Source organism: Dendropsophus ebraccatus, chromosome 7 (genome assembly GCF_027789765.1).
Source record: "Dendropsophus ebraccatus isolate aDenEbr1 chromosome 7, aDenEbr1.pat, whole genome shotgun sequence".
NCBI classification, from domain to species: Eukaryota; Metazoa; Chordata; class Amphibia; order Anura; family Hylidae; genus Dendropsophus; species Dendropsophus ebraccatus.
The window spans coordinates 33,744,144-33,758,870 of NC_091460.1; positions in this window are offsets into that span (position 1 = coordinate 33,744,144).

A 14,727-nucleotide genomic window follows, 5' to 3' on the forward strand; every position below is an offset into this window, starting at 1 on the left:
GTTTTAGCTTACTCATTTGAATAAAGTTTATAGAGGTAAAATCCATGTGGAAAGAAATACAGGAATTTATAATAATGTTTATGGAAACTTTGCTCCAAATACATAGATCACGTGTACATCTTGATGATTAATTTACAGGTTCATAATTTTTTAAATTTTAATTTTTATGTTTTCTGATGTTTTCCCCCGAGGACATCTTGTCATTAACTCAGTCTAATGAAATAGAACTAAAAGACTATAATAAAAGTATCTTTGAAAATAACACAATAAATACATATTGTACTTTGGAGCCAGAAGTGTAAGTTTTACAGCTTTTAACATGTTAAAGGAGTTGTCTTATACAAGACACTGATATCATAACTAGAGATGAGCGAACTTTTAAAGGTTCGGTTTGACAGGGTTTGCCGAACTTTGAGAAAAAGGTTGGGTTCGTCCAAACCGAAGCTTAAATGAACTGTACTAAATCAGCTAAACAATTGCAGGCGTTTAGTCGTTTTAGTGTGGTTCAGCAAGTTCATCAATACTTACCTGTCCGCGCTCCCCCAATGTTCCCCACTGATCGCAGCTGCCTCCACTTCCATATTGAGACAAGAGTGACAGCCCAGTCAGCCAATCTCTGGCCGCAATACTGTTGCCTCTCAGTGACTCAGTCATTGGCTGAGCAGACTAGAGGTGACTGCAATCAGTGAAGAACACCGGGGGAGCGCAAACAGGTTTTGTTTTTTATGTGTAATAGAGGGAATGTGTCATCAGAAAATGACATTGTTTAAATAATCTTAAGAATTTTTGGTGTCATTTTTTCTAATTTTCCATTTTTGTGTCTATGTTATAAAATAATGCAGAAATCTCATCTGAGACTTCCTGTTGTGTCTGTAGTGATAGTAGGAGGCTGCTGTAAAGTGATCTGTACAACAAGACAGCAATAGATAAAGGAGACAATAACAGCTCCCTGTGGAATGACCTCTTCAAAGATCACAGAGTATGCTCAGTAATGTTTCACATTCATCTCAAGGGGACAGAATCCATCTATTGTTGTCTATGTCCATGAGTGTTGATGTAAAGTATGTCACTAAATACTGTTTAGAACAGCTCAGGCAAGATGGCAGCCTCCATAACAATGTACAAAAGGCTAAATAAAAAAACTACAGTCATAAAATAGAAACGGATTAGAATAAATGAACATTTTTTGTATCTGATGCTAATCCGTAAAAATAAATAAAGGTGATTCATGCCCTTTAAATTATGTGGCTGCCATCTTGGTCTGGGTTTTTTACAAACTTTGCAAAAAGTTCGGTTACGTAGTGAATCAAACGTTTTGGTAATTTTGTAACGAATCTTAATTTGTGAAGGTCACTTCACTCATGCCTCATCATAACCCTATATGTATTGTCAATGTATGATTGGTTGGGTCCAACATCTGAGACCCCTGGCAACCTGTAGAGGAAAGTAGCAGCAGCACTAGTAAGCTGCTTTCCTACTTTCTCATGGATGAAGTACAAGTGTGCTTGATGTTTGCTCATCTCTATTGTCTGGTTCTCAGCCAACGTAGCAGATCATTTAGTCTAAGGATACCTGCATGAAAGAGTTCACCCATAAAGTATTGGTTGACTAATAAAACCAAAAAACAAGTTCATGTTCTTCGTCATGGCAAACATAAGAAAAACCAAGTCATGGATGAACACTCCAACCTACCCAATCCAGATAACTAATGCCATCAACCTGAAAAACAGTTATTAATGTTAAGTCCTCAGGTATACCCTACCAGAACAATCAAAAACATAAAAGGTATGACTTTCGCAATGGACAATACCCATTCAATATACCTAAAATATTTCTTAAAAGGGTTTATTTGCTGTAAAAGCCAATTTTCCCTTGTGGTAGTATGAGATGCTTCAGACATTAGAGGTAATCTCTTGGAGTCCAAACAACAGTTGAACTTGGGATAAACTTATCATGGGGGGGACATGCAAGCCTGAATACAGAGCTCAGCTTTCTTTGGCAATCCTATAGACAATGAATGGAGTGAGGTGTGCATGTCCAACTTATTGATTATACAGAAGCCCAACAGTCAGACCCCCATGATCTCACATTTACCCACCATCATGTGAATAGGACAAATATTTTAAGCTGAAAAACTGACCATAGACTTAAAATAGCTGTAGACCAAACAGCAATCTTTCCAAACCTCCCCATACACTTGGCCGAGCTGTACATGTGCTCTGAATGGGGAATAACTTCTTGCCAGAGATCTCTGCCATAGCTTATGTCCCCAAGAAAAAAAAAAAAAAGATAAGACAGAGTTAGGGTCCTATTCCACAGGCCGAGCAGGGCCTGATCAACCATGTTAACGAGCGCCGATCTGCCAGATCGGCGCTCGTTTACTGGGCCTATTCCACGGCCCTACAATCGTTTAGCGAGGGCTGCAGGGACATCGTTACTGATGTCCTTGCAGCCCTTGTTTCATACATTACCTGTCCAGGCTGCAGGTCTTCTCCTTCTTCCTCCCGGTCCCGCGCTGGCCGTGGCGGTCCTGGCCTGTGATTTGCTGAGCGGTCTGTCAGTTCAGACAAGCCGCTCCGAAGTTGCTGCAGCGCGGGACTGGGAGGAAAAAGGAGAAGACCTGCAGCCTGGACAGGTAATGTATGGTGCTGCTGAAATCGTTGATGATTTTAGGTCTGAACCTAAATGAACGATCAGCCAATGACAAGATCATCGGCTGATCATTCTCTCTATTCCACGGAGCGATAATCGGCCGAATCTGCCGAAACAAGGGGGGGATCTAGAGACCTTGACCATTAGATGGTTGCCTGGTCTTACTGAAAATTGGGGGGTTTGATTACTATTTATCTAATGCTGTATGTATGAAATGTTTGAGAGGTTACCTTACAGTATTATTGGGTTGCCAAATGGTATCAATACATATGGACCATCAATTTTCTTTATATGTGTGGTCAGAACATCTATCAAACTTGGTTGTGATGAACTGGTTCAGAACTGATCAAGTGCTCAGCTTCCAAGAGCTTTGATCTTTTATAGTGCTCTCGATTCTGTCTCAGATGGTGGTACCTATACAGTCAGTGGCATATTTTCCAGAAAATCATAAAAAATCCAAACCAATAGCAACTACAATACCTGAAACTTATGCAGTTGACCAATGAGTATGGCCATTCAGTGGTCATTGGATGGTGGCTCCACAACCCCACACACTACAGCTGTACCCCCAATGCTTCGTAGACCAGGTTGAAGGAACGTGATTAAACTTAAAAGGAAAAGATCTGTTGAACGTTATTAAACCAAGTCCTTCTTTTTCTATGGGAGGCCTCGCGCCAGTCCATGCACAGCACAAACAATATTTTTCTTTGAACAGATTTTCTTTTAATATTTTTGTGGGTAACCACATGGATAATAAATAACGTTTCTCTACAGTGAGATTCAAAAGGAAATTATTAGGCTCAGTTTAACCAAAAATAGCCAAGTCTTGTGGTGAAAATGTTAAATCGTCAATCAAGGGAACTTTTTAGACCCATCTAGGTATAGATCAAAGTATATAAAATAAATGTTCAGAAGCGAGTGTTTTTCTTTATATTGTCTGGCTGATGATTTGAGGTCAATGAGGGGTGAGACCACCACTGACATCTAGAATGAAGGGGCCTCTATTAACGCTATGCTCGATTAACTAAAAGGAGTTCGGAGGGACTTAAAAATGAATGGCTTATCCTTACGGTAAGCCATTAAGTTTTGATTAATGCGAGTCTGATCCTTAGGACCATCGCTTATCATCACAGCTCTAATATGTATGGGGGGTCTCAGTTGGATTTCAACATGCCCTAGCCATAGGTGTCTAGTAGCGAACAGTTAACCAGTATGGGGGTTCATCCAATTCCCTTACATGGAAAAGAGTGAAGAAATGCTACACAACCCCATCCCAGTAAATGCTACATTACCAAATACAACCCATGGAGCCTACAGCATGGTGAAGGCCAGCATCAGCCTGATGAGATACAGATTATATCCACAGTCAAATTGGCCCACCATAGTACTAAAGAATCATCCAGGGGGCTCTGACATAATAATGGGCTCTATAGTCTGTCAACCCAACTTAGAGGTGAATTTGGAGCCAATCATTTTCTGCTACGATATAATTCTTATGAGATCAGAGCCAAAACTAATTCCATAGCAGCCATAGTGGCTTCTCCCTGGGCCTTAGGGGAACCCAGGCAAATGATTTGGCTAGTGCAAATGTTAATTGTAAAGCTCCTTACACATATCCTTTATTTCAAGTGCACTATTGTGAACCCACAATTACATCAGGATTGGTAAAGCACTTTGGGCCAATGCACATGACCGTGGGTGCCATAGACTTTAAGTCCCTTCATAAGTGCATGGCCCATGATTGAAGGTGGCTCACTTATCTGGGGGCCGCCCACAGTCAGGGACCACGCATTACGCAGACAGACACACATGTGTGCAGGAAGCCCTACTGTGTCCTTAGGACATGGATACAGTTAAAGCTATGGGGTTGAAGACAGCCAAGGACTCCTTCCCCTGCTGTGTACAATAATAGTCAGCTTGGTAGGCCTTCAGCCTATGATACACCGGCAGAACACTAGTGCTTCACAAATAAAGTCAGTCATTCGCACCCCTTATATCCATAGGCCAAAGGTCAGGGGGTATAATCAGTATCAGACAGAAGAACAGTATTACCCTATGGAGCACTATAAGTGGGAAAAGGATGAGGATGGTGCTGGAAATGAGAGGAACCTAAGATGTGTTTGTGATCATGGGTGGAAGAAGAAGTAGTCATGGTAGTCTGGGCCAGATGAAAAAGAAAAAGAAAGAGAACGACTCCATTAAGATGCCCCCATTATTGGAGGTTAGTTCCCTGTTATCACTTATACAGTGCCCAGAGTCTTTGTAGAGCTGCCACTATGTAGTCACTGTATAGGGAGAACACTGGTCTTTGTGTAGTAGTTGTAACAGTATGGTGATAGTATGGCGGCCACCATGTAGAGGCAATGGTCACCTGTAGCCATGTTATTTGTCCCTTGCATAGTGCGATTATTAGTAAATGATGTTCTTACTATGGGGTTTAGTGGGATTTACTTGGAGAGACAACAGTATGTATGGTGATGTACTTGCTCCTCGTATAGCTGTAATGTTAGGTGACTGTAAATCTGTAACATTTAGTGGTATACTGTCATACGTAGTTGGGCACCTTTTAAAGAGGTAAATTATGTAGGCTCTATAGTACATTTTGATTGTACAATATATTGAGGAAGCTGTATCTAAGCATGTCATATGTTATATATATACTACTTAGTGGAGGAGCAGAACTGTATGCCTTGGGATTTGTGCCCCATTTCGGACCTTAGTAGTGTTATGGGGCCCAGCCTGTATAGAATTATTCCCACTATTAGATCTCGTTGATGATATGTCCTATGTATGTGCAATAATAACAAAGACTTCAATGTGATGAGAAGTGGGCATGCTCTGTATCGATGACCCTCAGAACAATCTGGTGGGACCAAAGAGCCCCAGTCTGTCATTGATTATATTCGTCCAATAACTATATACTGAATCACTGGAAATGTGATCTCCTTGGTTAAGAGTAGCGCTATGTAATATGGCAGGATCAGCAGAGGGGCTGAATAATGGAATATTAACAATACCGTAATTGCCAAACATATCAATAGATGCAAGAAAAATATCTTCAGGCACAACCAGATGAGAACATTACTGTGATATCATGTTAAGGAGAAGCAGAAGCCAAGCATAATACGAGAGCAGTTATATAGACGACACAAGTGGAAAAGTTCTATCAATGTTCTTAGAGGGTTTCTCCACTTTGAACAATCTGTACTTGTAAACATGCTGATCAAAGAGTTTCCCCGTGCTGGGATCCCCAGCGATCAGCAGAAATCTGCTGGCCAACATCTCAGCCTAATTTCCCTGCAGCGCCACCACAGGGGAAATGAAGTATTACACAGTGCTCACTGAAATCAATGGGCCATGTTAATACAGGCCGGCAGAGGTCATCCAGAGCATGAGACAATCTTTGGACAGACCCCCTCTCTATTAAAGCAGTCTTTCTTTTTCTGGGAACAGTGTCCTGCGTGTTAAAAGGTTGTGTCTAGTATTGGACCTCAGTTCCATTGACTCGAGTGTTGCAATACCTGGCACTGCATATGGACAAGAGTGTCTGAAAGAAGAAAAAAAAGGTACAAAAAGGAATAATTGAAGTTCATTTGTTTATTTTGAAAGCCAGATAGAATTTAGAGAGAATAAGCCATAGGGCAAATAAGAAAAAAACAAATATTATTGACATTCCTGCCAACCAATCCTTAAAGGGTTACTGTCATTTAAAAAATGTTAACGCGTGACACTGATATGTTTTGATTGGTCAGGGTCTCAGTGGTCTGGGTCCATGCCCGAATCTGGTGGTTCGGGTACCTAGACCCGAACATTGGGTGAGATTTATCAAACATGGTGTAAAGTGAAACTGGCTCAGTTGCCCCTAGCAACCAATCAGATTCCACTTTTCATTCCTCACAGACTCTTTGGAAAATGAAAGGTGGAATCTGATTGGTTGCTAGGGGCAACAGAGCCAGTTTTACTTTACACCATTTTTGATAAATCTCCCAGATGGACTTTATTGTGGAAGTCCATGTTCAGGTTCTGCATTTGGATATTAAATAAAGCTTGTTGAAAGGCTGCTGAGAAGCCATTCAACAAGCTTTGAGGCTGTAGGCATCTCCACAGCCAGTATTGGCATGGCTGTGATTGGCCAGGTGGGACATGTGACCTGCTGTATAAGAGCTGGGTCACTGGTCCTGGCACCAGACTAGTGTAGGGACGATGAGCTGCTGGCAGGCCGGGAGAGTTAGGCTGAAGACGCTCTCTATTTGCCCTTTTTGGGGCCCTAGCAGCCGCAAGATAGTATTTACCTCACTGCTGTTTTCCTGAGTGACCCACTGCCTGCAGCAGCAGCTCCATCACCGCCAGCACGGCCACGTCCCTTCTTTGATGTCTGTATTTTGTGGCAAAACTGAAATTGTGAGTGTGTAATGGATCACAATGAGTGTGTAACTAAGGGAACACCCAGGGAATTATTGTGAACAGCTAAACACTATTTTCCAGGTGCTAGTGCCCTGAAAAGGGCAATTAGTGAACTTCTTTGTCCCAAAGGACTTACCTGCCCCGGTGCCTAATTGAGGGGATGACAGACAAGTGTACAGCATTGGCTACTTTCTCCTCCACCTCTTCAATCTACGCCTCTTCCTCCACCTCCTCTTTTAAAATTATTTAATTTCCTTTTTTTTTCCTTTTTAGGTTACTTTCCCTATCCCATTTGTGGAGGACAATTGCCCTATTCCTACCCCTATTTTCTTTCTGTCCTGTTCTTACGTCCTTTTGAAGTCCTCTACCTCTTCCTACACCCCATTTTACAGCAATTTTTGGGCCTAAACATTTGTGTCTCCATTGACTTCAATGGGGTTAGGGTTCAGGTTCCAGTTAAGTTCAGGTATTTGAACCGGTCTTTTTTTCAAGTTCGGCCAAACCCGTTGAAACCAAACACCCACGGGTCTGCTCATCACTACCCACTGATTTCTAGATATAGTTCTGGAAAGTACATAGACTTACAATGTGCTTCTCCTGGAAACATCCAAAAATCGGTGAGGCAACGCTGAAACCCTAGAGAGTCTTTAGCCACAGCTAAAAAAACGTAGTACAGGAGACCTATAACAACCACAGTTTGCTCCTATTACTCCATAGTACAGACACCTGAGGAGATACTACAGGTTAAACCCATTTACCTTCATCCTGGGTATTTCTATCCCTCTTCTCAGTTATGGGAACGTACATTAAGTGGAGGATCCAGTCCAAGAGTCCTTTGTCCTACAAGGACTGGTGAGGGTGTGCCGCAATGAGCGTCAACCTTGCACCAGAAGACACGTGATTGAACTACTCATATATTATGTGTATTGGGAGCTGCAATACAATTGCTTGGCTGGCGGTGTCCCCAGCATCAGAGGGGGCTCTTTTTAGCTCTTACTGTATCCCCTTGCAGTAGTCATATACTAAGTGACTATGTGCTGTGGCCTCATTGTCCTTTCCAGATGGGTGGTGCCATCTCATTGCCTGGCTCCGGAATAATATATTACATTTCTTGGTTTCCACTTTAGCAGTAAAAGAAAAGAAAAAAAAAAGAATTCTGTCGGCGGTGATCAGTCATTCTGAAAGACTTTATATGCACTTTTATTGCCTCTGGCTTTTCTCCACACCAAGCAAAAAAATGTAGCAAGAGAGTCTCAGCCGGTGCGGATCAGCGTGCGGCTGAAGTTGGCCTTCACTTGGCCTGGTTGTTTTGTTTGGTATTGGTTATGACACACTTTATCCAAGTAACTCGCACTTCATCAGTCTCTGTAAAGGAATAGTGTGTGAAACAATAGGTGGATACTGTGCCCAGTCAACATGGATGTCCACCCAAGCTGGCATATAGTGGAATAATAACAGGCAGGCGGGACTGACCGGAGTGGATTATATAACCACTCCATTTATTCATTGATATATTCTTGCCTTGTTCGCCTATTGCATTCCTTTGTTTAAAGGGGCTCTTCACTGTTATTATATCCTGGCACACTGGGTTGAACTGGGATGGGACGCAATCTTTTTTATAAATGCCCACTTCCGACAATACTTCTTAGCCAAGTTTAAGGAGCACCTGGGGGCTGCCTAAAAAATACTGCATGTCATATCACACCCTCTAATGCATCTAACATAGAATATATTGTATATGTTGCACCTCTTCTAAGTTCCAACGTTTGCTGTTAAATGGGTACTCCAGGGGAAAAAAAATGTTTTCAGGAAGTTAAACAGATTTGTAATTTACTTCTGTTCAAAAATCTTAAGTCTTCCAGTACTAATCAGCTGCTGTATGTCCTGCAGGAAGTGGTGCATTCTCTCCAGTCTGACACAGTGCTCTCTGCTGCCACCTCTGTTTGTATGAGGAACTGTTAAGTGCAGCAGCAAATCTCCATAGAAAACCTTTCTTGCTCTGGACATGGACAGGCAGCAGAGAGCACTGTGTCAGACAGGAAAGAATAAATCGCTCCCTGCAGGACTTACAGCAGCTGATAAGTACTAAAAGGCTTGAGTTTTTAAATAGAAGAAATTGACAAATCTGTATAACTTTCTGACACCAGTTTATTTGAAGACATTTCTTTTTCTCCAGAGTGCCCCCTAATACATTTTATAGTTTTCTCTGGGCGGTGCCAAAATGGAGGCACGCACTCCCTTTTGGATTTCTCTGTTTAGATGGTGTAGCAGGGTCTGTATGATATATAGCAGCTCAGATGAATAGGAGTTAATGGGGTATTCCCATCTGAGCTTGCTATCTCCTATCTTATGGATAACAAACTGATTGCTGGAGGTCCGATTGCTGGGACTCCACTGATCCCAAGGGGATGCAATCGCCCAACAATGAACGAAGTGCTGAGCACTTAGGGGGAGAGTTATCAAAGGCCTTCATAAAGGCTTCATAGAGATTAAGGTGGAGATATATCAAATATGGTGTAAATTTAAACTGGCTCAGTTGCCCCTAGCAACCAATCAGATTCCATCTTTCATTCCTCACAGACTCTATGGAAAATAAAAGGTGGAATCTGATTGGTTGTTAGGGGCAACTGAGCCAGTTTCACTTTACACCATATTTGATAAATCTCCACCTATCTCTATGACACCACTGAACGCTTCTAAGTGCTCAACTAGGAGAAGAAATTGAGTGCAGGCCGCATCAATGTGCATCACATCAATGTTCTCAGGATCAGTGGGGTCCGGGGGTGTTTACTGGGGGACCAGCAGTTATCATCTTGTTATTCCCTATTCTTCTATTTCATTGAGTATGTACTGTATGAAGTGTTGGGGCAAAGGGTTATATTCCATTGGCGGCAATGGTGTGTCGGCGTGTGTGGCCTTTTGGGGGCACTACGCTCAACTTGTAGGGGCAAGTGGAATATTGCCAAGAAAGAAGGGGCTCTTCATGACACATCAAACACTTCTATAACCTTTATATTTGTGCGTTACTTATATTTGTACTTATTACTGTATTTGTACTTATTGCTGTACAGCTATATACAGAAGAGCTTGTAATTCAGTAAGGCCCATCCTTATGTGTTCTCTGTGGTTTTGTATCATTCTGACAAATCCAGCTCTGCTACCTCAGTATCTGGAGTGTGTTGTGTACATCCTGCTATGACATTAATATGACAACGCTTGAGCCCCCGGGGCTGCTGTTTGCCGGCGTCTATATACCGTGCGCCGCTCTATTAGCTGTGTCTGGAGATAGCTATTAGCGCTTTTGTGACCATTCTATGCTTTTTCCATGTCTTCTTTTACATCTTATTTTTATACAATGGAAAAAGTTACCAAATATAGAAGAGGCCGGAGCCAGACTGCCAGTTTTTGAAGAAACCTCCGATCTGTAAATTGTCAGGGTGTTTATGTCACTGAATAACGCAATGTTTGCATTTGCGATAAACAATAATTTATGACGGGAGCTTAGCTGATAACTTTTATAGAGGAGCTTAGCGGAGAAGGCAGACCACCCTATTTCTAGTCTACAACTTACTATTTGGAAATGTTTAACCCCTTGGATGTATCTATAGGCCTACGTGAGCACACACTGATCGTACAAACATACAAAATATAAAAAATATTCAATTCTGTTATCTTTACCCTGGTATAAAAAGCTATATATAGTTAAACATGGGCCTCCCATCTAATAACCAATATGGTCCCATCTCATCAGTCTGTGCTACAGTATATAGGCATATATTGGCAGTTGACAGTTTACGGAAACAGTGCCACATCAGTCTAATGGTTATGTCTGGTAGTGCAGCTCAGCTCTTTTAAAGTGAATAGGTTTGCAATATTACGTTCTGTGAACAGGAAGGACTATTTTTGGGAGAAAGCCGCCATGTTTTTTTCCCCCAATTTTGTAAAACCCTTTTGGTTGAATACAAGGGGTTTTCCTTCTGATAAAGTTATCCCCAACTGGCAGGCTGTTCTATAGGCTGGAGTCCCCCTCAAACTCAAGAATAGGGACCCCACTCTCCCATTAGAATGTACACCACACCTCCATTAATTCTCTATAGCAACTACAAAAACAGCAGTTCCTATAGAGAATGAATGGAGCACCGACGTGCATGCATAACCTGCCACTCCATTCTAATGGGAGACTAGTGTCCCCATTCTTGAGATGGCAGGTAGTTAAAACTGCTGTCCCTGTTCTGGATTCTCATCTCTTGGCCGGAATGGAGAATGATTACAATGGGCATCTCTCTCTTTGGAGGACCTTTCCTGTCTTTCATCAACAGACAATCCATTGATTTAAATGGGAACTGTGTAATTCAACCCTTACTCCAAGGTTTCTCCAGAGATTACAACCGATTGATGGGATAACCTTGTGATTGGCTCATTGTTTAGAGCAGGGATGGAGAACCTTGGGCCCTCTAGCTGTTGCAAAACTACAATTCCCATCATGCCTGGACAGCCAAAGCTTAGCTTTGGCTGTCCAGGCATGATGGGAATTGTAGTTTTGCAACAGCTAGAGGTCCCAAGGTTCCCCATCCCTGGTTTAGAGGTTCTTTAAACAATAAGGGATCATTTAGAAAGGAGAACCATTAACATAATAAAAAAAAAATCTAAAAAAACCCAAAAAACTGGAAAATATATATTGCCATGATCTGCCTCTTATGTAGAAGGAATCTCTCATCGACAATGAGTCGTAAAATGCTATATTCAACTCACAACCTGCAAAACCATGAACAGGTGGTAGTATTATACACGCAGAGTGATGAAATCTACAGAAAAGAAGATCTAAGAATCCCACAAAATGCAAAGTTAGGAGGCGTCAACAGATAAAAGGTTTAGAACTTTATGGGATGAACTCTGTCGGGGACGAGGCGCCGTCACCAGGTGATTAAATGTTTCCATTAGTTCTGGCTCTTGTTTAAATAAGACGTCAAACTTGTTTATCGCCTGTGAAGGTTTAAAGACAATTTGCATGACCGGAGATAAATCTACTGGCGGCTCCTCAGAAGGGAGGAGAGGGGACATGTTACAACGGTCCATGGGTAGCCAGGAGAACATGGTTGAGATGTTCTCTGCTTCTTTTTATATACTGTTTATCTTTCTTACATGTAAACTTTGCTAAGATGTTTCTTGAAATGATCAGCACACTCCTCGAAAAGAATGGTTGGCCTTAGCCAGTGATGTCATTGCACGTCATTGAGTTCTTGAGGCTCCCAAGATGACGATCACATGGGCTTAGAAGAAGACCAAACATTAAGCATGACACCGAGAATGCTCTTAGAAAATTAGAGGAAACATTACTTTAACCTTGACCTCTAATGGGAACATTAATAAATTAGGAGGGTCAAGTCAAGAACATGAGTTTTTGAACTTTCAAGAAGTCTCTTGAAATGTTGTTTCCTAGTCATTGTTGTGTGATTTATACAAAGAGTTTAAGATGAGAGTGCCTTTTCTTGCCTTGAATTAATAAACCAGTAAGATATAACTTGTGGAGGCCGTCACCCACTGGTACTACTTATCTGGTCAACAGAACAAAAAAATTAACAAGGTCAAGTGGATTTTGAAAAAAATCTTGAGGCTGGTGGCTACAACATACTTCACCCTCGCCATTAATTGTCCAACTTTACAGTCACAGACAGGAAGACAACTGCTGAGGGTATTCCAACGACAAATTCAATATTCATAATTTTTTTAAAGATTGTAAAGAATTTTCCTGTCCATGTTCATGCTCCAGCCAATGATCCCGGCCACCACCACTTTATGTAATAGTAGGTGGACCATCTTCATCTTTCTGGCGCACATTATAGTGGTCAATTCCTCTCTGTAGAATTCTGGTTTTTAACTTCTGACCTGAACTTTTGATGGCCATTCCCTGCTTCATTCAAGGATGCAACCTATAGTCAATGGCTGTATCCATGTTTTCCAGGATTCCATAGAGCTACATACAAGTTCTTCAGGCAGCCAGAGTCACAGGCAGAGCGTTCAGGTTTGGACAAACCTGAACGTTTGTCAGGATCACTCATCACTAATCGTAACCACATCTCCCGATCTATTGATGATTTAACTGTATCCAAGAAATCAGTCAGGCCAAGGAGGATATGTCTTGAAAGCCCACTTGGTCCCTAAGATGGTGAATTGTGTCCTTCCTATAATTCGGCCCTGAATGACAGACACCCAAGTAGGATTCCGACTTCTGCAGCCCCTAACACTTTGCAAATTAAAAAAAAATAAAAGTGTCTATTGATGGCTTTGCTAAATCGCTAAGCCAGTGATAGGTTTCCAGTGTCTTTAAGATAACTCTCATTGCTTAGTGCACCTTTCAGTGCAGGTTTTAAGATATGAATCTCTCACCGTTTCTTACAGATTCTCGTACTTCTTCCGAGGCTCAATGCGATAACAATTCTTTAACCCTATTCATTTTTCCAGCCATTCCCGTGGAAGGAATGAGAGCGCTTATCAACGGCGATAAAAAGTAGAGTTTGAGACTGAAACTGATCGCATAAATCTTCCAATGCAAGTATTCAGCAGAGGCACTGAGCCATCCTGCCAGATAACGGCTGTGTGTCTGACTCTCTTACTCTTGTGTTTATATCAAAAAGGATAGAAACTTGGCCCAGAAGGCCAGAAACACGATCTGTAAAATAATTTCTGAGCTGAGTCAAACAGATAGCTCACTTGTGCTGATAGTGGCATAGAATTCAGGGCCAAAAAACTATTAGCAAGCAAATTCCCTTAGCCATGCTGTGTATATTACCTGAGTCTTTTTCAATTTCCAGCCGAGACTTTTTGCTTGTTTAAAGGCTGCCAGTCCAACTGGATTTAATTAACTCCGTCAAGGTATTCGTTCTACTTTGTGTTTGCAACTAGACTGCCCTGAGTTCATTGGCCTGGAGACACTAGATGGAAGCTGAAGATCAATTTGGATTAGGGAAAAAATTTAAACAGAGAATTTAAGGAATATCGTAAACAAAAGTAAAATTGATACAAAAGCCCACCACTCTATCCACCAACCTCATCTGCTGATGGAGAGTTGGGAGGTTCCCATTCATGTCGTACCAATTGGCATTAGTATAATGTGTATGGGTACCTTTATATTTTTTTCTTTAGACTGCCCTGAGGTTCAGGCCTGGGTGGGACTACTAGCCCCATAGCTGAACCCCTGCCTGCCACCATAGACCAATAAACTTTTTTCCATATTCTGGTAAAATTCTGACATAAAATCTTAGTGCATTCACTCCGTAGTATCCATGACTTGTTTCGGTGCATGATATGCATCATTGACTCTGGGTGTGAATGCACTGAGATGTGATCTCGGAATCTTACCTGAATATGATTTATTGCTTAGTGATTTTACTAACGTCCTGGATGCACTACTTTTTGTTGGATGTCTATAGTGCACCTGGCCAGGATCTGTGCACCAGGATTTACACAAGGGTGAGCTGGTGAATATATACCTTTTTTTGGTCACGCCATACAAGACCGGAAAGAAGAGCACCCTCATTGACTCAATTGTAATTAATTATGGCAAAAAAAAAACAATGACCTCAGGGAGACCAGTTAAAAAAGACACCTCTCAATGAGAGATCAGTAAAGTGTATGTTAGCATCCACTAGTGGGGCTATAAGTTAAAGGGGT